At 30.4% G+C, this 24,570-nt stretch overlaps 1 protein-coding gene across 4 annotated transcripts in view; it reads right to left on the bottom strand.

Moving 5' to 3' along the window:
* LOC107454179 (lamin B receptor) overlaps nucleotides 1–1,988 on the bottom strand; it is a 29,609-nt gene extending 27,621 nt beyond the window's left edge. The window contains exon 1 of one of the 4 annotated variants that reach the window (XM_016071272.4): nucleotides 1,786–1,988. The gene's annotated coding sequence lies outside the window, so the exon portion shown is untranslated. Of the gene's footprint in view, nucleotides 1–1,412 lie in introns of all 4 variants that reach the window. The other 3 variants (XM_016071273.3, XM_071180940.1, XM_043052882.2) reach the window with 3 other exon arrangements.
* Nucleotides 1,989–24,570: the final 22,582 nt, after the last annotated feature.

The following is a 24,570-nucleotide window of genomic DNA, read 5'->3' as shown; positions in this document are numbered from 1 at the left end:
GTTAGAAAGATAAAATATTTCAGCTATATTATTGTCCTGAAATAATATTAAGTACTGATACACCTTATCAAAATATTTAGCTGGTAAATATAAAAATAAAATTGATTTAAATAAAATAAAAATCTTATTTAATCAAACAAATCAGATTATTTTTAAAAAATCATTAATTTTTCTAACTATGCTTTATATTAATAATGCTGATTATCCATGACCATCAGGAATAAATTTGGTAAAAAACTAAAAAACAAGGTTAAAATATTTTGTTTTAACCTTTTTCAAAAATGTTACAAGTAAAATTTTTTAATAATTAAAATACTTGAAATTTAAGCAAAAAAAAAGCATATCTGCATATCTAACTATAGCTAACCTAGTATACATCTAGCATATATCTAACCCAAGATTTACATAAAAAATATCAATACACAATTTTTTTTACAAACTGGTGTATGCAAAGGTTAGTGACTGATTTTTAAGTAACGAAAATACAAATCCCAATGCAATATTTTTATCTCTTAAAAAAGTGTAACTTAAAATCTCATTGATACAGACCAGAAAAAGTAATTTTAAATCACAATGTACAATTGTAAAGTGTTTGAATGTAAATTTAATTACTGTTTGCACTCGCAAAAACACGGATCTTTTTCTCCGGGATTAAAAAAAAAAAAAAACTTTTTTATCAAAGGCAGAATTTTTCTTATTATTAAACTGAAAACAAACTCAGAGTTTCATCAAAGGCAGAAAATTTTTCATTTTATCTAAGTCTACTGGCAAGTTTGGCAATAGGCTATTTCAGATAATTACAAATTGTTTTTTGACACCCTATGATTGCTTTTTGGGTCACTCAATGCTGAAAAATATCTATAAAGGCTGTTATTTACAATTATGTTATTAATTTGATAAATTATTAAGAAATTTAAACAGTATTCTCATTTTGATAGAAGTGAGTATAAAATTGTCTAGTAATTCTTAGAAAATAAAGATGAGTTAGAATCTTAATTTTAAATACTTAAGAATGAAATTTTTTAATTCTCGATAAAAATAAAAGATCAATATATTCTTATAAAAATTTCTTGTAGTACGCATTGATACTGAACAGTTCAACTTCCAATATTTCAGCGCTCTCATAACAGCGGGACATCAACATTTAATTTTGAATATTTAGCAACAAAATTCCTAAAAAATTTTATAAAAATAAAAGGAAAATACATTCATAGTTAAGTTTTATTTAAATGATGCTGATCAGTCTAATCGTACAAAACTCCCGCGCTTTCATATCAGCGGGAGATAAATGTTTTGAGTAATAAAAATAGGCTAATGCAGACATCATAATAAAGGCACAACTTTTTAATAACTATTTATGTACTTAAAAATATTTTAATCGAGGTAAATATAAATTACAGAGGAAAACATACTACTTTGGAGAATCAAGCATTCAATAATGGCGGATATTTTAAAAACCGGTAAACACAAAATATACCGGTAAGAATTTTTTTAAAATATCCTTTAAAATGAGAAACCACAAACGATTGAACAAAATCCTACTAGAGTAATTTATTAAAAAATTACAAAAGCTTCAACACTCCATCGGCTTAGATAGGTATGATAGGTACCATTTTCATAAACAAACTCATGATCACCTTAAATATTACCGTAAGATTTCTAACTCATTATGTAATGTAATCAAACAATCAAATATGCATGCAATTACATTTAAAAAGTTATATAAATGCGGAACTGTGTTCACATAAAATAAAAATTTAATTTTAAAGAGATTTATTTACTTACGTTTTCAAAATCAATGTTAAACTCCAGCATAGGACGCTTATACTAGATTTGACAGGGGAAGAGACGTTGATTGGATAATTCGTATGTGCTTTTCTTTTGATTGGTTCTCATTGCAACTCCTAAACTGTGTTTAGAGCAAAGCATCCTTTTAAGTTTATTTGTGTCCCAGTGGGGTCTGCTGTAAAATTAGAATGTCTCATTTTAGTTTTGCTTTCTTTTTTTTTTAATACGATAAAAAATTTTACGTATAAACAAGATGAGAAAACAATGTATTTTAAAGAAAACTGACCAAATATTTTCAAATGTTAGGTCAAAATTTTTTTAGCTTTTCATTTGCAAAAAATTTAATTGGTGACAAATTCGGATGCCATATTAAGGGGGGAGGGGAGGGTGAAAGTGACTTTACAGTTTTGTACATTATACATTATATGCTTTTAAGAATATGATATACTACTTATCAGAATCCCTCATTCGACAAATTGTTAAGAAACGTTTTCTATCGGATATCCGAAGTCAAGCATCACTGACTGCGGTCAGTGTGCGGGTGGGTGATCACTTCGTTCAGGCTGCGAAAGGACCGAGGTTGTGCGGAATCGATCCTCGTTGAATTTTTCTACAGTAAAGTACTCGACTTCACGCGCAGGCCATCCGGTTATGAAAGCAGGGGTGCCATACTCTCTTCAAAGGATCAAAATTGATATGACTTGTCCTCGAAATATACTCGGAGATGTTTCCCAGATCGTCACCGATAGCCCAACATGCAGCTCTTGGGCAACGAAAATAAGTTACTACTACTTATAAGGGAAAACCAAATTGCAATTTTATTTTTGCCTGAGAACACTACTATTATTTTACCTCCGGGTATCTCAATAATGTACTTTATTAACAAAGACTCTAGACTTGCGAAATACGTAAAAAGTACACCGTAGAATAATAATTTTTATGACTCTTCCACACCAATGTATGTGTGGGAGACGAGTGCATTTCAACTCAGATATCTGAGTTGAAATGTTGAATACTCAATAATGCCATATATATGTTCTATTTGATTCAGATATAAATTCTTTCAAGGCATTCCTCAGCCTGGTCTATGTGGAGGTGTTATTTCATTAATAAAAACAAACAACGCAGCAACAGAACCTCTGAACAATCTTACATAGTGCTTGATCTCAGTCTTATACCTGGGTGAAAATAACGTGCTTCCCCGACAGACGTGCAGGTCTGGGTGACTGATCCAGTGTAAGGACTTCTCAATCTGCATGGTGATGAGCAGTGCCGTTCCTGGGGTGGCGAACGCCTGCGCGCAAGAATAATTTTGTGCGCCCCTATATACTATGCTTATACTTCGAATAGTTGAATTTGGCGCCCCTTAAATTGGGCCCCTGCGTGCGGGGCATTCACTGCATACCCGCCAGGAACGGCAATGGTGATGAACTTCCATTATGTTTGAGGGATGGTTTCGATACAGGTTCCTGATTATCTAACAGATCAAGCACACACATCGAATTGTTAAGACTGAATTGAAACTCATCAATGACTCCACCGCACCATTTTTTAGGAGTGATACAGCCTGTCTGCACCAGTTCATACGGGTCCCGTATCAAGAAGGCACCCAAGGGCGGCGCCAGTAGGGGGTCAGGGGGGGGGGGCTATTGCCCCCTGTCGGGCATCGTTTGCCCCCCTATCGGGACGAACTTAAATGTCGTCGGGAAAACACTACCGTCTTGAAACGAAATATAATTGCATTCTTAAAAAAATCTAGCTTTTTATTAAATTTTTTTTGTTAATGAGAATCAATTAAAAACGAAAATGTGTTATTTTTACTAGCACTTTACCACCAACTTCCTGTTCACTTTCCTCAGAAAAGTCTGAGGGACAAGTCTTTTGTTTGCGTCCATATGGAAAGCTATTCAACACCCCTGAGGGATAAGGGAAGACAAGAAGACTGCCCTAGCTCCTACCCCATCATACCATACTCACGTTACCACACTTTTTGAGACTGACTAATGCGTGTACACATTCTTCGCATTCAATAAAGAAAAGTATTTTGTTAAATGTCACACCGTTTAATGTAAAAAATTCGATTTTTAAATTATTTGGAAGTAGTGAAAAACTAAGTTTGTTCTGTCAATCTTTTTTTATTTTCTCTTAAATAGGGTTAATATTTATATATACTAATAAACTCAATTTTAATTGCTCATATATGAGTTAAAATATTAAAATAGACTACCAAGCTGTCTTACGAATTACAATAAAGAGGACCTGAATCATTCTGTAGTTAAAATGCACGTGCTATTCCATCAAAAATAGTTTTTCTAATCATGAAAAGACAATTTTAGACAACAATTTTTTTAATGTAATAAAAAAATTAGGATTAACAAAATGGATATACAAATTAGAATTGTAATCTTATTAGAATCGGAAAAGTTCATCTTCCTGTCGAGAAAAGTTAAAAAAAAAAAAAAAGCGATAAAATAAGAATTTAATCTATTACGCCGAATTTTATTTATTTACTTATTTGTTTTTTGTATTATAGACACCGCTTTCTCCATAATTGTGAGATGGAGGAATGGCAAAACTTAATATGTTTTAATTTCATATGTTTTAAAATTTAAAGAAACACTTTAAAAAAAATTTCCATTGAAATAAAAAATAAAGATTGTACATTTTTTTCCCTCGAAAATTTTGCAATGTATATCAAAACTAATTTAGTATAATTTTAACACACTTTCCATAGGTGCAAATATTTATTCTATAAACCAAAATTTCTTTCCGCATTTTTGCAAGCTAAAATACAGTCAAAGCTTGATATATCGAGATGTCCGATATTACGATACCTACAAAACATTAATATTTAAGATACAAAAATTCTTTGTTTATAATGAGTTAAAATATATATATATACATTAGCTTTCCGCAATAGCTGCAAAAATTCGTTAGAGGAAAATGCATTTTTCTGTAATTAAAATTAACGAAAAAGGACAAAACAGAAGACGTTTTTATTTATTTATAACTGATATTAATATGAAAAGTGAACATCATTTCACCTTATTTTTCTCTTCCAATCATAATCCTTTAAGTCAGGGGTGTCAAACTCGCGGCCCAGGCAATATATCCGTTGCAAAGTAAAAATAAAATCGAAATGTTAATTAGAAAGGAAACTAGCATGTAAAATTATAATACACTTTATTTATAACTATACGACATTTTAATTGTACGCGCGAAAAAGTAAAATTCTAACTGGCTTGCGGCACTCGCCATTCCAGGGAAACTGCATCGTATCAAAAATAAGCTGAAAAAATTTCTAATCTGAGAACAGAATTTGAAACAAGGTTTAAAGATTTTAATTCCTTGGAAGACAAATTTTGCTTGTTTTCTTCGCTTTTCTCAATAAATATAGACTCAGTACCCAGTAATATGCAAATGGAAGTGATTGAGATTCAGTGCGACTCAAATTTGACAAAATTTCTCCCGAAATAGGAAAAATAGTAGCAGTGAAGAGATGTCAAATATCAAACAATAATTTTACTTTATATATGTTTATTACAATATACTATTCAAAATAAAAATATTTGTTTCTATGAACACTGATTTTTTTTATTGCGGCCGACCTAAAGTTAAGCATTGTTTATTTGGCTCAAGTTAGCTTTTGAGTTTTACACCCCTGCTTTAAGTCATCAAAGCATATATATGTGGATAACCACCAGTTAAATTACCTTTCTATATAAAAATGAAAAAATATTTTGCTATTATCAGTAATATTAACATATACTTCAAATGAATGTACATTGCTAAAAAAAATAAATAATAAATGGACCCACCAGAATAACTTTTCACCTAAAGTTCGGATGTTCTTGCTCTATTACTCATTCCTAATGGTTCTAAAATCATATACTAATTAATTAGTGGTAACGATATTTCAAGATATAAAATTAGACAAAAAACGTACTTTCTCTGATTAGACATAGCTTTTTTCGACTGATACGGATTTCTGACCCCCAAAATATAGTAGCTTCAATCTGGAAATATTGTTTTAGCAGTTTTTCAGGAGCATGTTTGAAAGTTTGGACCCTTTAATGTAAACTTTAGTTTTTGGCGTATTTCACTATGTCCCATTTTTTTTTCTTAAGCGGATTGAAAAAGTTTTGCATACAATTCCAATCATATAAATTANGTTTTGAATTCTTGATGCGACTGATCTGCTCTTGCTGTACAGTCATCTGATTAGTCGGCGTTAAAATTACCGCGATAAAATTGCTTGCGATTATATTACTGCGTTATATATGAACTAACTACCATAATATTAATATCTAATTTGGAATGCGTTCAGAAATGTACTAAAATAGCGTCGATGTAATGTACAGAGCAAGACAATCGTCATTGAAATTTCGAATTAAATTTTTACTGTTTAAGAAACATTGTCAATTTTTTTTCTCTGTATCACAGGGCCCCTGAACGTGGCGGGGCCCCTAGGCAGTTGCCTACAGTGCCTAATGGATAAAACGGCCCTACTTTTATCCCTATCTAATTTTTTGGAAGTGCTATCGGTCCCAGGGCTAAAGTGAATAGAAGGGCTAGTTCACTCCTTTGAAGAAACTCTCGCCGTGCCAAACTTCCGATTTTCGCCTGTGACGTCACGGTGGCGCAAAGCTTACGGTTCTTTTACTGCAGGAACGAAGCGTTCGGTCTAGCTAGCTTTAACTAAGATTGGAGCATTCCTTTTTGTGACATATTCCAAGACATTCCTTGTTTCCTATAATGATTTTTCTCAGTTTTGTGAAGTGAATTACAAAAATTTAAAATTATTTATGAAATGCCAGTTTGTGCGATAGCAACTTACAAAAATTCTGATAGAAACACAAAAGGAAAAAATATAATTTTCCACGTGTTCCCTAAAGTAAATGAACAACTATGTAAAGAAGGGCTTCGACATTGCAAACGAAATGACCCAGTTAATATTTTAAACATGAATGAACGAATATACAGTAAGCATTTCTTAAAACAAGATTATGAAGATGATATAAGAAATCGTTTGCTTGGATTGCCGATTAGAATGATTTTGAAATTCCTCTAACTCTATCAAGTGCTCTCTTATCTAAGGAAGGACTAATTGTTCCGTCAACAGCATGGATGGAAGTGTGTCAGGAATTTGAGAAAATTTTTCAAAGTGTGCATGGAACAGAAAATCAAAAAGTGTCATCAAAGAATTTATAAGTGAATTAGAGGGACGGTATCCCGCAGTGAATAAAACAGCAATACGCTTATTTTGAATATTAGAACTTTTATAAGAATTCGCCCTCTATATTGAAATCGCCCAGATACTTGAAGAAAAAGAAAGAAAAAAAAAGACAGACGAAAAAATTAAAAAATGTCGAAGTCAAGAAAAATAAAAAATTAAATGAAAAGTATCGATAATTAAGAGTTAAAATTCTCCTAGTTTTATTACGTAGTTTTTAATGTAGTTATTCTAAATATTTATTTATTTATTTTAAAATTATATTATAATTATTTTTTTAATATTATTATATTCTTTTAAACTTAAATATCTATAACCAATTGTGAAATTTCTAATATTTTTATGAACCTAAATTATTATTTTGTTAGAATGATTAGCGTTTAAGGTTGTTTCCTAATGATGAAGTATAAACAAATTGCCATTAACATCATATTTTAAAATCAAGATTCTAAATTTAACCTAACTTTACAAGTTATTGTTATCGAACAATAGTATCTAAAAAAGTGTCGATGTATGCATAAATTTTTTTTTTAATAACGAAAGTTAAAACTGGAAATTTTAAAATAAAGTATTTATAGCGTCATTTACGACAACTAGTAAAATATTTTTATTAGTTTAAAATGGTATTTAATTTAATATTTTGGCCAAGAAAATTTTTTAAAATTATGTTTTGAGAAGGAAATAATATGTTAATTGCATAAAGTTTGAAATCTAATATCAAGAAAGAGTCGAACTTATTTTTACAGAGAGAATGATACAAAGTTTTCATAATATCTTTGCTTGCGGTCTCCGAGATCTGGGTGCAGCATGACGTTATGAGGAGGGAAATCGTAGCTTCAGCTCTAAGAGAGGAATGAACTAGCCCTTCGATTCTCTTTAGCTCTGTATCGGTCCACAGCTCCTTTTTATGGATAACAATGCTCGTCCACATCGGGCTAGGTTGTTCAAAGAATGCTTTGAATTCTTACATATTCAGAAGGTGCAGTGACCAGACCCGTCATATCTCCAGAATTTAATACTGTGTAGCATATCTGAAACCACTAGGAGGCTAAAAACTAAGCATTTTCACTGCATGCGTTTCGCATATGTAAGCCGATGCAATTCGCGCATGCGCGAGCAATACATCTTACATGTAGTGTCCCAACATTCACATGTACATCTAGACCAGGGGTTTCCAACTTACATGAGGCCGGGGGCCGCAATTAAAAACACCAGTCAAATGGAAGGCCGCAACTTTATCAAAAAATATTTTTTTCGACTTATTAGGAATTATAACGAGAAAAAAAATTCTCGGGCATCTGAAATAAAAAAAAATTTCTTTTCTGCTCATGCCATATTCAATTCAAAGAATTTAAATAAAACCTGATATTCATTACCTCCTTTACGCGTTTTGAAATTTACAAATGTAAATAATTTCGTCCAAAATGAGTGGTTTCAAAAAGTTGGATCAGAGAATTTCTCCGAGAAAATTTCTGATACGCACATGCTAAATTATATTCACAAAATACANCTTTTCTGCTCATGCCATATTCAATTCAAAGAATTTAAATAAAACCTGATATTCATTACCTCCTTTACGCGTTTTGAAATTTACAAATGTAAATAATTTCGTCCAAAATGAGTGGTTTCAAAAAGTTGGATCAGAGAATTTCTCCGAGAAAATTTCTGATACACACATGCTAAATTATATTCACAAAATAAAATAAAAAATAAAAAAACATGCACGATTATTTTTGTGTTTGAATAAATATTTTCTTGGAGGCAAAACCTGAGAAATAAATTTTTTTGCACCGTTGGTAAGTTAAATTTAACAAAAACGAAGAAATTAAGTTTTTTTTTTAGCGAAAGAGAAGATTTTTTATGAAAATTGTCCACAAAAAAATGACAACTAATATATTTTAGTTCGCGGGCCACCAAAAGAGGGTTCACGGGCCGGATGCAAATGCAATCCGCGGGCTGCCAGTAGGTAACCACTGATCTAGGACAAATCGCATACAGTGTGAATTGCTGACATAGTTGAGTGCGTAGTGGAAAATGCTAAGCAAGCATAATGAAAAAGTCATCTTTGAACTTACAAGAATTTTTATTAAGCAAAAAACTAAACTTAGATACTAACTTAGACATTAACTTAAACTAAACTTAGACATCCTATAACTTTGTAAGAGAAAGCAATCCTCGAGAGTATTCTACTCTTCATAACATGAGGTAACTAAAGTCACTCCATACCGTCATGAAAATCACCAAATCTAATCTTGATTTGTCTTATACATACAGGCACATTTAACATCCAATAGTCCCGCAGTAGACTGATCGTTAAGACACGGTTCCCAGCAGATCACCGAAGTCAAGCATCACTGGCTGCGGTCNATAGTAAACTTATAAAATTCAAAGGATTTTAGTTTCGAACTCCTTCTGTTAAATCATATTTTTAAATATAAAAAAATGCTAATATAAGCATCTATACTTCAGTTATAATAGAACCAGACGCTTCAAACTAATAACTATGGTTGGATAAGTAAATATCCTTCCTTCGGTTTTAATTAATCTAAGTTCTGAAAACCAAAACTAAACAAAACCGAAACTATAGTATATAATTGCTCGTAATCTGAATGATCTCTGCTTTTAAAGCTTCAATAAACAAACAAAGAAATTATGAGTAATGAATTGACATCTTTAAGCAATATACAAAATAATATACTGGTTTACGGAAATGAAAAAGTTTTAGAATTTAAATTAAATTGCTTTTTAATGATCAACACTGATTACGCGCAATGCAAAGGTACGGCGGAGATGTCAGAAAATAATCACTACGNACAAGAATTTTTATTAAGCAAAAAACTAAACTTAGATACTAACTTAGACATTAACTTAAACTAAACTTAGACATCCTATAACTTTGTAAGAGAAAGCAATCCTCGAGAGTATTCTACTCTTCATAACATGAGGTAACTAAAGTCACTCCATACCGTCATGAAAATCACCAAATCTAATCTTGATTTGTCTTATACATACAGGCACATTTAACATCCAATAGTCCCGCAGTAGACTGATCGTTAAGACACGGTTCCCAGCAGATCACCGAAGTCAAGCATCACTGGCTGCGGTCAGTGTGCGGGTGGGTGACCACTTGGATTAGTCTGCGTAGGGACCGAGGGTGTGCGGTATTGGTCCTCGTTAAACTGTTCTACCGTAAAGTGCTCGACTTCGCGTGCAAGTCGTCGGGCTACCGAAGCGGGGGTACCATCCCCTCTGCAGAGGATCAAAATTGTGATGGCATGTCTTCGGATCATCCTCAGGGATGTTTCCCAGACCGTCGCCAATAGCCCATTGTGCAGCTCTTGTGCGACGTAAATTAACTACAACAACAACAACATCCAATAAAATAAAAAAAAACATTTGTATAATGATTGTAGAAAACGTAGCACACCTAAAATTAATATGTAAATTTTGTCTTTAAAATATTTTTAAATGTTCGAGTTCCCTCTTTCAGTGGTTTTTTGAACTTATGATTTCTGACTCGCCGTTCTTCTTACTCGAACCTTGTTCTTTGAAATTCGTAGTCAGACATGAATGCTCCTCATATTTATGAAGGAGTGAGATTTATTGTCAAATTATTTTATGTTGTCTCAAAACATTTGTTATTATCGCAACCAGCATGAGACAGCAGTGTTACCATGAGAAATCCTACCCTGCATTACACACTGCGTAAATGCCACTTAGTTGCATCATTTCTTCTTGCAATGATGATACCCATTACCTGTTATTGAGGTCGTGCCATTTAATATTTAAGTATAATGGCAAATTTTAAAAAGTAAGAATTTTGATGCCCTTATTAGTTACAATTTTGCTTATTAAATTCGATATGCTTATGGATGGGGTGATCTATGTTGCGTCACTACATACCTACTAAAAGTAATATTGTATATCTCTATATTAAATAAATTAATTTAAAAAATTTTAAAAAAATGACAATTTTTCTATGGGTCTCCAAAAAAAGTTCATAAATAAAATATTGTGGGCAACTTATTAAAATCAAGTTTCTATAGTCTCCGCTAAATTTCAAGGCATTATCTTCATTTAAAATTTATTTTAAAAAAGTGTCCCAAGAACTATTTATAAAATTTTTGAAAGAAAAAAAGCAGATGAAAAGCCGGAGGTTTATTTGGATTTGATATTGTTATTCGAACACCACCGACTTTTTATCTGCTTTCTTTGAAATTCGATAGAAATTTTTACAACATATTTTGATAAACTATTTATAACAAGAGCATGATACTTTGAAAATTAGCCGAGACTTTATAAACTCGATTTTTTTAAGCTACACGCAATATTTAATTTATTATTTTTCGTGCAGACCCATAGGAAAGTTAATGCTTTTTAAAATATTTTATTTCATGAAAAATAATGATTATAGAGCAGTTGATAAGTTTAGGGATCGATTTAAATAAGTTTATCTTAAAATTGCGCGTACTAAGGTAATATAGAATTACGTTATATAACAACGAAACAACCCTTTTAGTTTTAAACTCTTAATTTAGGAAATGAAAAAAAAATTAATTTTAATTTTTACCTTAATGACTTTTATTAATTTTATGATAATTTTATTATGATTTTATTAATTTTACATTATTTCAACCAAAAAATAATGAAGTTAATGAGGGAAAACTGTTTCCTACCATGTGGTTTTCCGGCCAATAAAAATGCACCGACTACTACAGAAAGTTGAATCAGATTATTTAATTAAATTTATTGATCACGTGATAAAGCAGTTTGACAACAATATAAGAGAACTGTATTTTTAACATTTATAGAGACAAAGGCTAATGTTAAACTAATAATAAAAAAAAAAAATTTTCAAATATTTCTCCTGGATGGAATTATTAAATTTTTTAAGCGATTTTTCGGATTGGGGACTCTAAAAGTGCTTCTCGTAGTCAATGTTCAAATTTTAGAACCTTAGCACCAACGGTTCTGGAGTTATAAGAGATTTAAAATAGCATTCCATAACAAGGACAGACAAAATACTGAATAAACACACAAAAAAAGTTAAAAAATCATAGTAATCGCTGCTGTTTTGCAAGTTCAACCTCACGTTACATTTTGTTTTACTGAACGAAAACGATAATACTTAAGAATGTGAAACTATAACTTAAGAAAGTGAAACTATATGGTGTTTAGAGAAATGTATTGGGAAGATGGAATAAACGAACAGCAACATTCGGTAATTAATTTTAGAATTATTGATTGTTAAATTTAATTTAAATAAGAAGTGTTTAATTCGGAAATAAGAATTGTGTTTAAAAACAGAACTAAGATAGATAAGAACAAAAATGCCATTCTCTTTAAGATGCTCTATTCTATTAAAAACATAAACATTACAATTCTTTTAAAAACATACTTTATATTTGCTAAGCGTAACAAAATTAAAAACTAGTATTCTTCTTGTTCTTTGGACTGGTACTTTGACTGGCCAAAAGTATGTGCAACAGGCCCAGATATCAAATATATGTTTCCCTGTGGATTTTACAATTTACAACATCTAAAAATGTTGATGTTCTATATTAAATTGTTTAATTATTCCAATAAAATATTATTTAGTCTCACGTTTATGATTAAATTGATTTAAATTAGCTTATGCAGACGACTTGTAAATTAGGTAGTAATACTAGGGATATTCGAATTAAATCAACTAACAAGTTTAAATTAAATGAACTTAAAATGACTGTTATTCAAGATACAATATCCAATAGTTGAAGGTAACATCATGAATGATGGTCCATGGTACAGCATATCGAACCAAAAATTCTTACTTTAAATAAGAAAGAAAAAAATACTTTTTCTGAAGTACAGTACGCAAAATAAAAAACGGACCTCCCTAAACAGCTTTTGATCTAATGATAGGATCTTCACGTTCTTTCTTAACTCAATCTTAGAGCTCAATCTTAATGGCTCGAAGGGATGATTTCAAATATATTAATTAATAAGTGCAGACGATATTTCAAGTTACGAAATCAGATATTAAAACGTACTTTCTCTGACTAAACATACCTTTTTTTTCCGACGGATTCGGATTTCTGACCCCAAAAATTTATTAGGTTGCCGCAATCTGGGAAACATGGTCCCAATAGTTTGATCCGGAAAGCGCTCCAAAGTTTGGACTCCTTTATGTTAATTTTACTTTTTGCGTATTTCGCTATATCTCGAGAATTTTTTAAACGAATTGAAAAAATTTTACGCACCATTATAAAGTCAGCTTATCCAAAGATATTGCCAAGCAAAAAAAAAAAAAAAAAATTCTGCAAGTATCTATTATTTTTAAATATTTTTTTAATAATGGTCGAAAAAAGTTTTAAAGTTTTACTGCAATTTTTTGCGTTATTTTGAAGAATTTAATTTTACATGATAAATTGCAAAATTTGAAAGAAATCAGTCGAAAAGTTCCTGAGAAATCGAATTTTAAATATCTGACGTTCTTGAAATCCAATTTCTCCGCAACTTTTCAATCGAATTTGCTCAATTTTTGTATTTTGCTACCTTAAATTATATCCTTTAAAATAATGCAAAACATTTAATTCCTTACAATTCAATATTTTTTCAACCATTGTTAAAAAGTCATGAATATTTACAAAAAGTTATTTTTTGCATGAAATTATCTTTGGATGAACAAATTTTAAAATTGTGCGAAAAAATTTTTCAATTTGCTTTAGAAGTTCTCGAGATATGGCGAAATAAGCAAAAAATAAAATTAACATTAGGGGTCCTAACTTTGGATTCCTCTCCTGGTAAAACTATGAGACCGTTTTCAGTGCGGCCATCCATATTTTGGCTTGGGGGTCAGAAATTTGAATCCGTCGAAGAAAAGAAAAAAGTTTTGTTTATTCAGAGAAAGTACGTTTTTATGTCTGATTTCGTAATTTAAAATATCGTCTGCACTTATTAATCAGCATATTTGAGGTAAGCCCTCGCGCCGTTTAGATTGAGTCCAAGAATGTAAAGACCCGATTATTAGATCAAAAGCTATTCAGGGTAATCCGTTTTTTCCCCCCTCCTTTTCGGAGCACTATTTATGACATTTCATGAAGTACATGACATTTTTTTTTCATTAAAGAAAATAATAATAATAAAATAGACAAACCTATAATATATTTTCAGTTCTATAATTCATAAACGTATTATATACTATTATATAACAGATAATGTATTAAATTATGACTTTCTGACTTTGTATGTATATACATATAAACATATATTTTTCTCTTGTTTGCTATTAATTTTCACTTGAAAGACGAGTTCATTTCTCAGTCAATTCTTGTCTTTTAAGCTAAATTCAAAATTTCGAAAAATAAAGAGGCGAACGCTATTGCGTAATGAATAACAATAACGAAGACTCAATACTTTTATTTTTCAATTAAATTTATGTTTCCGGAGAAGAAATAAAAATAATTGGGGAACAATCATTGGGGTTAGGGGGGGGGCGAAGCAAGCAGGAGGCAAAGTCTCCTAAATTATTATTTAAAAAAAATAATAATAATTCTTAATAAAGTAAACTGAATTTTAGAATTTTCAATTTTTCCACCAACAGTATTTTTTAATTTACATTTATCTTCAATATGAAGTAATAATGCACTTAAATGTTTATTATTCAAATCTGCGTTATCCCCATGGCTTTTCTTTTAATCATCTTAACTCTTTAAGCATTTCAGTCGTTTCCACCTTCCAAAACAATCCTATCCCACAATTCAATGTAGAACACAAACATTAAACGCTGCTTTGTTCTTGCATACGACGAAAGAGGCCCAAAAATTGTCTTTCGTAGTCTCCTGTTGCAGTTATGTGTAATTATATCTTAAGATCAAGAGGTCGCTAGCCTTGTGGAAGCTAACAAGGTCAACGATCCTAAAAATGTTGGAATCTCGCGTGATCAAAGGCATCTGCCCGTGACAAAAGGGCAGACGACTTTATTCACCCTCGTTTATCTAATAAAGAACAGTGGAATTGTTTGGCAACAAGGGGAGGGACCGAGCGCTGGCATTTTAATTGTTTGCTAATTGATCGTTGTGAAGAAGATCAACATTATTCGTTGGGTGTTAAGTTTATATTTTTATTGATCTAAACTTTACTGAAGGATTTACCAATTGATGTTGAAGGAAACTTTATAGTTTCTGGGGACTGGTTGTGTGTAGGATATGGAAAATAAAAGTCGTTCCAAACTCGCAATATTGGTGCTCGTAGCTGACAAAAACTTTAAAAGAAATAAAGGTAAATCAATAAAAATATTAAAAGTTACTTGTAAAAAAAAATTTAAGCAAACACAAGGTGGGAAAATTTTGAGAAAAATTTTTCAAAAAAATTTATAATTTTCAATTTCCACAGTATGTGGAACTATGAAGAACACTGGTCTTAAATTTTTTTAATAGTTGTGGTAGATTTACGATTTAGTTATAGAATGAATTAACTCGCATACGAATTCAACGACCAGAGTCATATTTTTCTATTTCTGGCGAGTTTTGAAACTTATTTTTTATTTCGAAGAATCTTTTCTCTTCATCGGTTTTAGTCGGCTAAACGCTTAGAAACCGAGGGCAGCAGATAAATTTAGTAAGAGGTTTCAAGTTGGTGACTGGTAGCCAATCAGGCCGAAGTCAGCAGGTACCCCACCAGGTTTATTTGTTCACTGTAGACGAACAAGACCAAGTAGGATAATAAACAAGTCCTAAGAATAGTGTAAAAAATATGTACTATATTTAAAATCTCAGCAGTAGTTTGGTAATCAACTGCATGTTTATTAGAGGTGAAATGTTCGGGGCGAGTTGTCCTCATTGAAAATAAAGTCATAAAAATCTACACATTGCAAATCTCAAATGAACATATAATTTAAAGGAAGAAGAAAAAACTTCATCACTGCCAAGGTTAAACGTAGTAAAAGTAGAATTAAAATAATCTAAATCAATTTACTTGTGAGAAAAAACTGAAAGTTATTTTTCTTATTACAAGTGAGTAGAAGAAAAAAATTAGAAACGCCTTTCAGTTTCATCATACTTGACAAATAAATGTGTTTTTTTATGATTTTAATACCAAGTCTATCGAGTTTCAAGTCAATAATGAATTGGCTGATTTTCATAATGTTTCGATTCGTTTTTACACGTTATAAATTTGTGACTTAATGTATAGATTTTTATGACTTCTTTTTTGAAAAAGATTCTAGAAATATATTAAAAGTGTTGATTGCGAAAACACTTTAAATAATTAATCTGTGTAGAATGCTGCTAGAACAAACATACATACTTCTATTCGTTATGTAATTAATACATTTACTTAAACTATTATTATATATTTTTTAATATCAGAGTAGTTAATCTTGCATGTTTTCCCGGAAATTCAAACCTTTTTTTTTAGCAAATTTGGTGTACTATGTTGTCCAGATTAAATAATACCGAACATATTAAATATCTTACCTAACTTTAAATCAAGTAAAAGCAAAGTTAAGCAAGCGAATAAAATGCATGTCAACGTAGCGAAACAAAGAACCGAAGAAAAAAAAAATTTGAATATGAATGATTTAAATTTAACATTTGAAAGGTAAATAAGAAATTTTACGATTAAAAGACCAAATCTTGTTGTCAAGCTAGTTATGCTTGAAAAACTGCAGATTCATTCCGTGCTAAGTTATGTACTACATTTTATTCCTTTTCGTCCTTATATTTTAATAAAAAGTCCCTTGCTTTTATTTTAAAAGAGTTCATTACCAGTGCATGATTTACTTTTATTTAAAAATCATTGATCTGATTCAATGATAATTAATTAAAATTATAAATTTTTAGCAACATTAAAAAAACGTACTTTTTATAGTAAATGATGAGTGCACTTAAAAACAAACCAAGCATTTCTGTGTTAGCAGGGTCTTAAATTTGCAGTAAAATGATAATTAAATATAAAAACGAAGGCGCATGGTCATTGTTAATATAATAAACCCAAACACCTTAATTCTGAAAATAAATAGCGTTATTTTAAAAACGAGCATTTACGTTTAATATTAACTTAAAATATTTAGTTTTTATTTTACTTGCATAAAAGTTAAGACTAATAATACGGTGCATTAAGTAATCGCTAAAAATACTAACAGTAATTAAAGGTGATTTAACATTAATCACTTTTAAGCAGATGCATTTATGCCTAGCGATTTATGTATTCAGAACTAGTAACTTCCTTTCAATATCCTTAGATACATATCCATAGTTAAAAAAAAAATTAAAATCTCTAAAAATTCGTTCGTGAAACTATTTCCTTTGAATACCAAATTTCCATCAACTGAAGGTTGTCATAAGTGGTTTTCCTTGCTTTAATAAGACGAAGAAAAAGTAGTTTCCAGTATAGAATTATCGAAACTCTAGTGTGACAAATAACGTTTTAAAGTTAATAATCTAATTTAATTGCTGAAGACTTCTAATATTATTATTCATTTTTTCACCGTAATTTTTATGCTATGTTTGATACATGTCTTTCCTCGATCGTCACAGATATTTTCCCCCTCTTCAGTGGGCGTAATCAGTAATCAATCTTCAATTGTCAAAATCGGAGAAGGAAAATCGGAGGGGTGAAGGACTAAGATGAACCTAGGAGAGGGGTGCTAGAGGATTATCCTTTATCGCTTCTTATTTGNTTTAAAGGAAGAAGAAAAAACTTCATCACTGCCAAGGTTAAACGTAGTAAAAGTAGAATTAAAATAATCTAAATCAATTTACTTGTGAGAAAAAACTGAAAGTTATTTTTCTTATTACAAGTGAGTAGGAAAAAAAATTAGGAACGCCTTTCAGTTTCGTCATACTTGATACATAAATGTGTTTTTATGATTTTAATACCAAGTCTATCGAGTTTCAAGTCAATAATGATTTGGCTAATTTTCATAATGCTTCTATTCGTTTTTACACAGCTATTAATTTGTGACTTAAAGTATAGATTTTTATGACCTCCTTTTTGAAAAAGATTCTAATAATATATTAAACGTGTTGATTATTAAAACACTTTAAATAATTAAATGTGCTTAAACAAACATACATACATATATATTAACACATATGTATTAACACATATATATTCATCATGTAATTAATAAATTTACTTAAAAAAATTTTTTTTTAATATCTGAGTAATTGATCTTGCATGTTTTCCTGGAAATTCAAAACCTTTTTTTTTTTAGCAAATTTGGTGTACTATGTTTTTTTTTAAATATTTTTTTTTTTATCACCGTCGTTGAACAGCCGACACAATTTGATGGGTTAACGACTACTAATGTTCAACTCCGTAGCCTAGTAATTTTGAACCCAATCCAGAAGACAAGGGAACTCTTGAATCGAGTCTTGGGAGAAATTTGCCTTCCTAGAGGACTTTTTGATGGAACTAACCCGTATTTGCATTACATGGAGAGGAAGACCACGAGAACCTCCCACGGTTAGCCTGACGGGAAGAGGACTCTAACCCATGGTCCGTCTACCACTGAGGATATTTCCTGTTACGACTGTGGTCGGTGCAAGCCGGATGCGGAATTCGTATCGACTGGGATTCGAACCCTGTTCGCCTCATTGGTAGGCGAAAGCTCTATCCCCTGAGCCATTGCGTGGTGTACTATGTTGTTGAGATAAAATATTACCGAACATATTGGATGTCATACTGAACTTTAAATCAAGTCAAAGCAAAGTCAAGCAAGCGAATAAAATGCATGTCAACGTAGCGAAACAAAGAACCGAAGAAAAAAATTAGAATATAAATTATTTATATTTAACATTTGAAAGGTAAATAAGAAATTTTCCGGTAAAAAGACAAACTCTTGTTGTCATGTTAGATATGCTTGAAAAACTGTAGATTCATTCCGTGTTAAATTATGTACTACATTTTATGCTTTTTTCGTCCTTATATTTTGATAAAAAGTCCCTTCCTTTTATTTTAAAACAGTTCATTACCAGTGCATGATTTACTTTTATTTTAAAATCATTGATCTGATTCAATGTTCATTAATTAATATTATAAATTTTTTAGTAACATTAAAAAAAACAACTTATTTTTATAGTAAATGATGAGTGCATTTTAAAACAAACCATGCATTTCTGAGTTAGTAGGGTCTTAAATTTGAAGTAAAATGATAATTAAATATAAAAACTAAGGCGCATGGTCATAGTTAATATAATAAACCCAAACACCATAAATCTGAAAATAAATAGCGTTATTTTAAAAACGAGAATTTACGTTTAATATTAACTTAAAATATTTCGTTTTTATTTTACTTACATAAAAGTTAAAACTAATAATACGGTGCATTAAGTAATTTCTAAAAATACTAAAAGTAATTAACAGTGATTTAACATTAATCACTTTTAAGCAGATGCGTTTAAGCCTAGCGATTTATGTATTCAAAACTAGTAACTTCCTTTCAATATCCTTAGATACATATCCGTAGTTAAAAAAAATTAAAATCTATAAAAATTCATTCGTGAAACTATTTCCTTTGAATACCAAATTTCCATCAACTGAAGGTTGTAAAAAGTGGTTTTCCTTGCTTTAATAAGATGAAGAAAAAGTAGTTTCCAGTATAGAATTACCGTATAGAACTGTAGTGTATCAAATAAGGTTTTAAAGCTAATAATCTAATTTAATTGCTTAAGAATTTTAATATTATTATTCATTTTGTCACCGATAATTTTTATGTTATTATATTAATCTATAAAAAAATTTTTTTAAAAATTTAAATCCGCATTTGTAAAAAAAGCTCTTGTTGTCGAAATATGGAATTTTTCTAAAAGTTTAACTTTATATGATTTAGATTAGCACTTTAAACATTTCTGTTTGCTGAAACCTAAATTGAAATAAATGTGTTATGTAAAAATTTATTGTTTAAAATTGTAAAAAGGCAGTTTGCATTTTTTAAATGATAAAATAAATATTAATATTAAAAAGTAACTATTATGCATATCAATACAATGCATTCAAAACCATGAAAAAAACACAAACTATAGTAACATTCAAATTAAAAGAGTTAGTTTTTATAAAATCTAAACTTTAATATTTACTATACAACAAAACCAAAAATTTGAAGCAAAAATTAATTTATTAAAATTTAATATAAAAATGCTTGAAAATATTCTTCCCTTTGCATTAGTTTCGTCCCTATGGCAGTAAATAATCAATATTAGCGTGATACTTATGTTTCATAACGTAGCAAAATTTCATTATTTTTAATAGTCTTTAAAAATTTTATTAACACAGTATCTAATATTTTTTTCCTCTTTCTATTTCTATGTCCTAACATTACAATTCTCATAATTAAAAAGTAACACATACTGTTTAAAGATATTTTATTCAATTCTCGAGTCTAAGGAATGAATTCTAATGTTATTTATTTATTTATTTTATCCTTATCTAACATAGGAGTTTATATTCGTCCTTTGTAAAGTCTAAATTTAGGTTCTTCTTTTTTTTTCTCATAGGCTTTCGCGTATCCACATTATAGTGTTACATAAGAGAAAAAACTTCCATAGCTTTCTCGATAGCTATGGAAGATCAACATAGTTAACCAGAAACGTTTAAAGATAGAAAAAAAAATATTATAAAAATAATCATTACCAGTGGTAAATGCTTTAATTATTTCGGCCAAATCAACTTTTGTCGAATTGTAAAGTTTGTAATCGAATTTGTTTGTAATTTAAAGTCGGATTGTAAAAATTTTATATATTTAAATTTGTTTTTACATAAATAAGTTATAAAAATAAATAATTATATAATACAATAATTTTAAGCAAACAATAGCTAATAAATAAACTGGTATTAAAAATGTATAAAAAATTTTAAAAAAGTGAGATTAATATAAATTAGATTTTTCTTTTCAATTTCCAGAGCTTTGGATTTTAACTGGTCAAGAAAAAATTTAGTTTTCAGACGAGTATTTAGAAAGTGAGCGGAAACTTCCCTTTAATTTTTGTTGTTGCAAGCGTTATCCTGAACGAGAAAAACAAAAGTGTCCATGATGTAAATCGACAATCCTTAAATCATTCATCAATTATAAGTCAATAGGAAACTTTAAGACTATTAGCACAATACGTGAAAAATATTTTATTAAGTGAAAGCATGCACAATGTAAGCTAAGTAATAACATCGTAAGCCATGAGCTTTCAAATCGCTTTGGTCTTCGGAAATGTTCGTATTTTTTGTTGGTCGTGACCTGGATTTTTAATTTTTTTTACAATCTTTAGAAAATCTCTAGCCGTAGTTGAAAACCTAAAATATGAAGGGGCGTTTTCCCCGTAATTACGATTTGTGAAGATCGCGAGAGCTTAGAATTTTTAGAGAAATCTTTGGTATTCTCTAAAAATTCAAAGGTAGTTTAGAGTTAGTTAAGACCAATATTTTATTATTTTTCCTTTATTGCTATAATGCATAAAAGTTGTATGAAATAGCAAAAAAAAAAAAAATNAAAAAAAAAAAAAAAAAAAAAAAAAAAAAAAAAAAAAAAAAAAATTATACTGAAATTTTTATATGAAGATTTTGAAAACATGAACAGAATGCTTGTCATCCAAGAGCTTTTGTTCACAAGATGTATTTATAGTTAGGTTGACGAAATGCAAGAAAGATCGATTTTTTTAATATTAATCATTTATTCATTGCTGTACAAAAAAAAATATTACAATACTGCTCATTTAGTTTAAAAAAAATAATTGAAAGAAAAGCTTCGAAGGAAGTATACTTTACTCTATAACAAACTGCAAATCCAATAAAATAAATAAATAAATAAAAATAGCATTAAATTATTTACAATAAATGTAAAGAAAAATAGTAATAATTCCCAATTTTTTAATGAAATTTTTATGGGTGCACCTTAAGTTAAAAATCATTATTAATTATAAAGTTTTAGATTTAATTTTTCATTTTCTTTCTATACATAACTTGTCTTTAATAAATGCGGTATAGCATAATAAAGCTGTTTTCCAGCCCATCTACTCAGTTTTAAATTCCGATTATAAATTTACCCCTGTTGAAGTTGTTTCTCCCTGGTATTAATCACTTGGCAGGAAAGCAGAAATACGGAGTATAGCGGTAAAATGACTGTATGTAACTAAATTCCTCGGGTCTAATAAATATTCGAAATTTTAAGTAAATAAAAACTTTAACAAATTATAAAATTGTAGCGCAGAAGAAATATTTTTAATTGAATCTTAAAGTAACAGATAATTTAGGGTGAATTACCATAATTATGTAATAATCAGTTCAATACATGTATAGTGCCGAAAAAAAAAAAAAAAACAGACCATCTTAAATAACTTTTGATTTAATGATCGGATCTTCACGTTCTAGGACTCAATCTTAATGGGTCGAAGGGCTTACCTTAAATATACTAATTAAGTATTCTTGACGATATTTTAAATTACGAAATCAGACACAAATCAAAACGTATTTTCTCTAAATGTACAAACTGTTTTATTTTCCCCACGAATTCGAATTTTTAAATTTTTGACTAACATAATAAAATTTGATATTAATAATTCAATCATATACATAATTCATAAATCAATTGTATATATAAATCGAATTTTAAATCTACGACTTTTTAAATTCAATTTCTCTAGAACTATTCAAAATATTCGCTCAAATTTTGTACTTCACCGTGTAAAATTACATTCTTTAAAATAATGTAAGAAATTGTAAACCTTACAATTCAATATTTTTTTATTATTATTATTAAATGTAATAGTAAGAAAAAAATTAATAAACAACAATAAATATTTTTTCATGAAATTATCCTACTATAAACGTATTTTATAATAGTGCGTAAAATTGTTCCATTCGCCTAAAAAGCTCACGTGATATGGTGAAAAGCACGAGTAAATTATCACTAAGAAGTCCAAACTTTGCGCTGCTCTCCAGACTAAACTATGGGGACCAGATTTCCCAGATTGCAGCCCCCTTTTATATTTTGGGAATCCGACGAAAAAAAAGGTATGTTTATTCGGAGAGAGTATGCTTTTGTGTCTGATTTCGTAACTTAAAATATCATTTGCTCTAACTAACTAACATATTTAAGGTCAACCCAATAAGCTATTAAGATTGAGCCTTAGAGAATGAAGTTCCAATCATTAGATCAAAAGTTATTTGGGGTGGTCCGTTTATTATTTAAAAACTGTATTTTGTGCACAATAAGCCAATTTGTAAACAAAACTATTGATAATTAAATTCACGAAATTTTCCATAAATGGTGAATAGAGTAGCGAAAAGACAATTAAGCATGCTTTATTTGCAAGAATTTTTTAAGCATCCACTAGCAATGAAAATTTTTGACATATATTTAAACCCATCTTATTAATGATTCATAAGTCTTAACTGCCTGAAAACGATAAATAACTGCTAAAACCAATAGTTTTCGGACAGTTAAGAGTCGTGAATCACCACAAAAGAGGGCAGAACTGAAAACATTTAAACCTGATTGATCCAGGTAAACAGACAGGAATTAAAAGGTGATTGTTAGAAACACATGCAAGTTTCATCTGGAAATCATTTCAAAGTTTCAACACCTTCCTCGATTGTGATTTATTAGATTCCGATAGAATTTTTTTCCCGGTTGCCTACTAATTTGTAACCTTTAATGGAAAAAAAAGTTTATAAGTTTCAAAAATTAAGTTTGTTTTCAAAAATGTAAATGGTCAACATATTTAATCAATTTTTCACCTCCGTTTCTCATAAATATTTCGCCATTTCTTCGTCCTTTCCCCATATTAATTTGCCCCCATGTGAACTGATCGTAGGTCACTGTTCCCAGCAGATCACCACAGTCAAGCATTACTGGCAGCTGGCAGCACGTGGCTGAGTGACCGAGGATGTGCAGTATTGGTCGTCGGCCTACCGTACAGAGCTTGATGTCGAGTGCAGATCGTCGGGCTATCAAGGCGATGGAGCCAACCCTCCGCAGAGGGTCTCGCAGTGACCCTCTGCGGAGACCGTTAAGACACGATTCTCAGCAGATCACGGAAGTCAAGCTTCACTGACTGCGGTCAGTGTGCGGGTGTGTGACCACTTGGATCATTCTGCGTAGGGACCGAGGGTGTACGGTATGGGTCCTCGTTAAACTGTTCCTTCGTAAAGTGCTTGACTTCGCGTGCAGGTCACTGGGCTATCGTAGCGGGAATGCCATCCCCTCTGTAGAGGATAAAATTGTGATGGCATGGCTTTGGATCATCCTCAGGGATGTTTTTCAGACCGTCGAGAATAGCCAATTATGCTGCTCTAGTGCGACGTAAATGAACTTCAAGAACAACAGCCATCCGCAGAGGGTCTAAATTGATGGCATGTATTCGGACAATCTTCAGAGATGTTTCTCAGATCACCTCCTATAGCGTATTGTGCAGCTGCTACTACGAACCAGCTGCAATTAGCAAACCAGCAGCAACTACGAAATAATCGGCCAACTCAGCAACCACGTTCTCGCTCGCACTTTTGAATTCGCATACACGATTTTTCCTTTGCATAGATTGAGTGTGAATAATCTTTCAGTAATGACTGAACTGTGAACG

This window comes from Parasteatoda tepidariorum, chromosome 1, assembly GCF_043381705.1.
Source record: "Parasteatoda tepidariorum isolate YZ-2023 chromosome 1, CAS_Ptep_4.0, whole genome shotgun sequence".
NCBI classification, from domain to species: Eukaryota; Metazoa; Arthropoda; class Arachnida; order Araneae; family Theridiidae; genus Parasteatoda; species Parasteatoda tepidariorum.
This window is presented reverse-complemented; position numbering and strand designations above follow the sequence as displayed.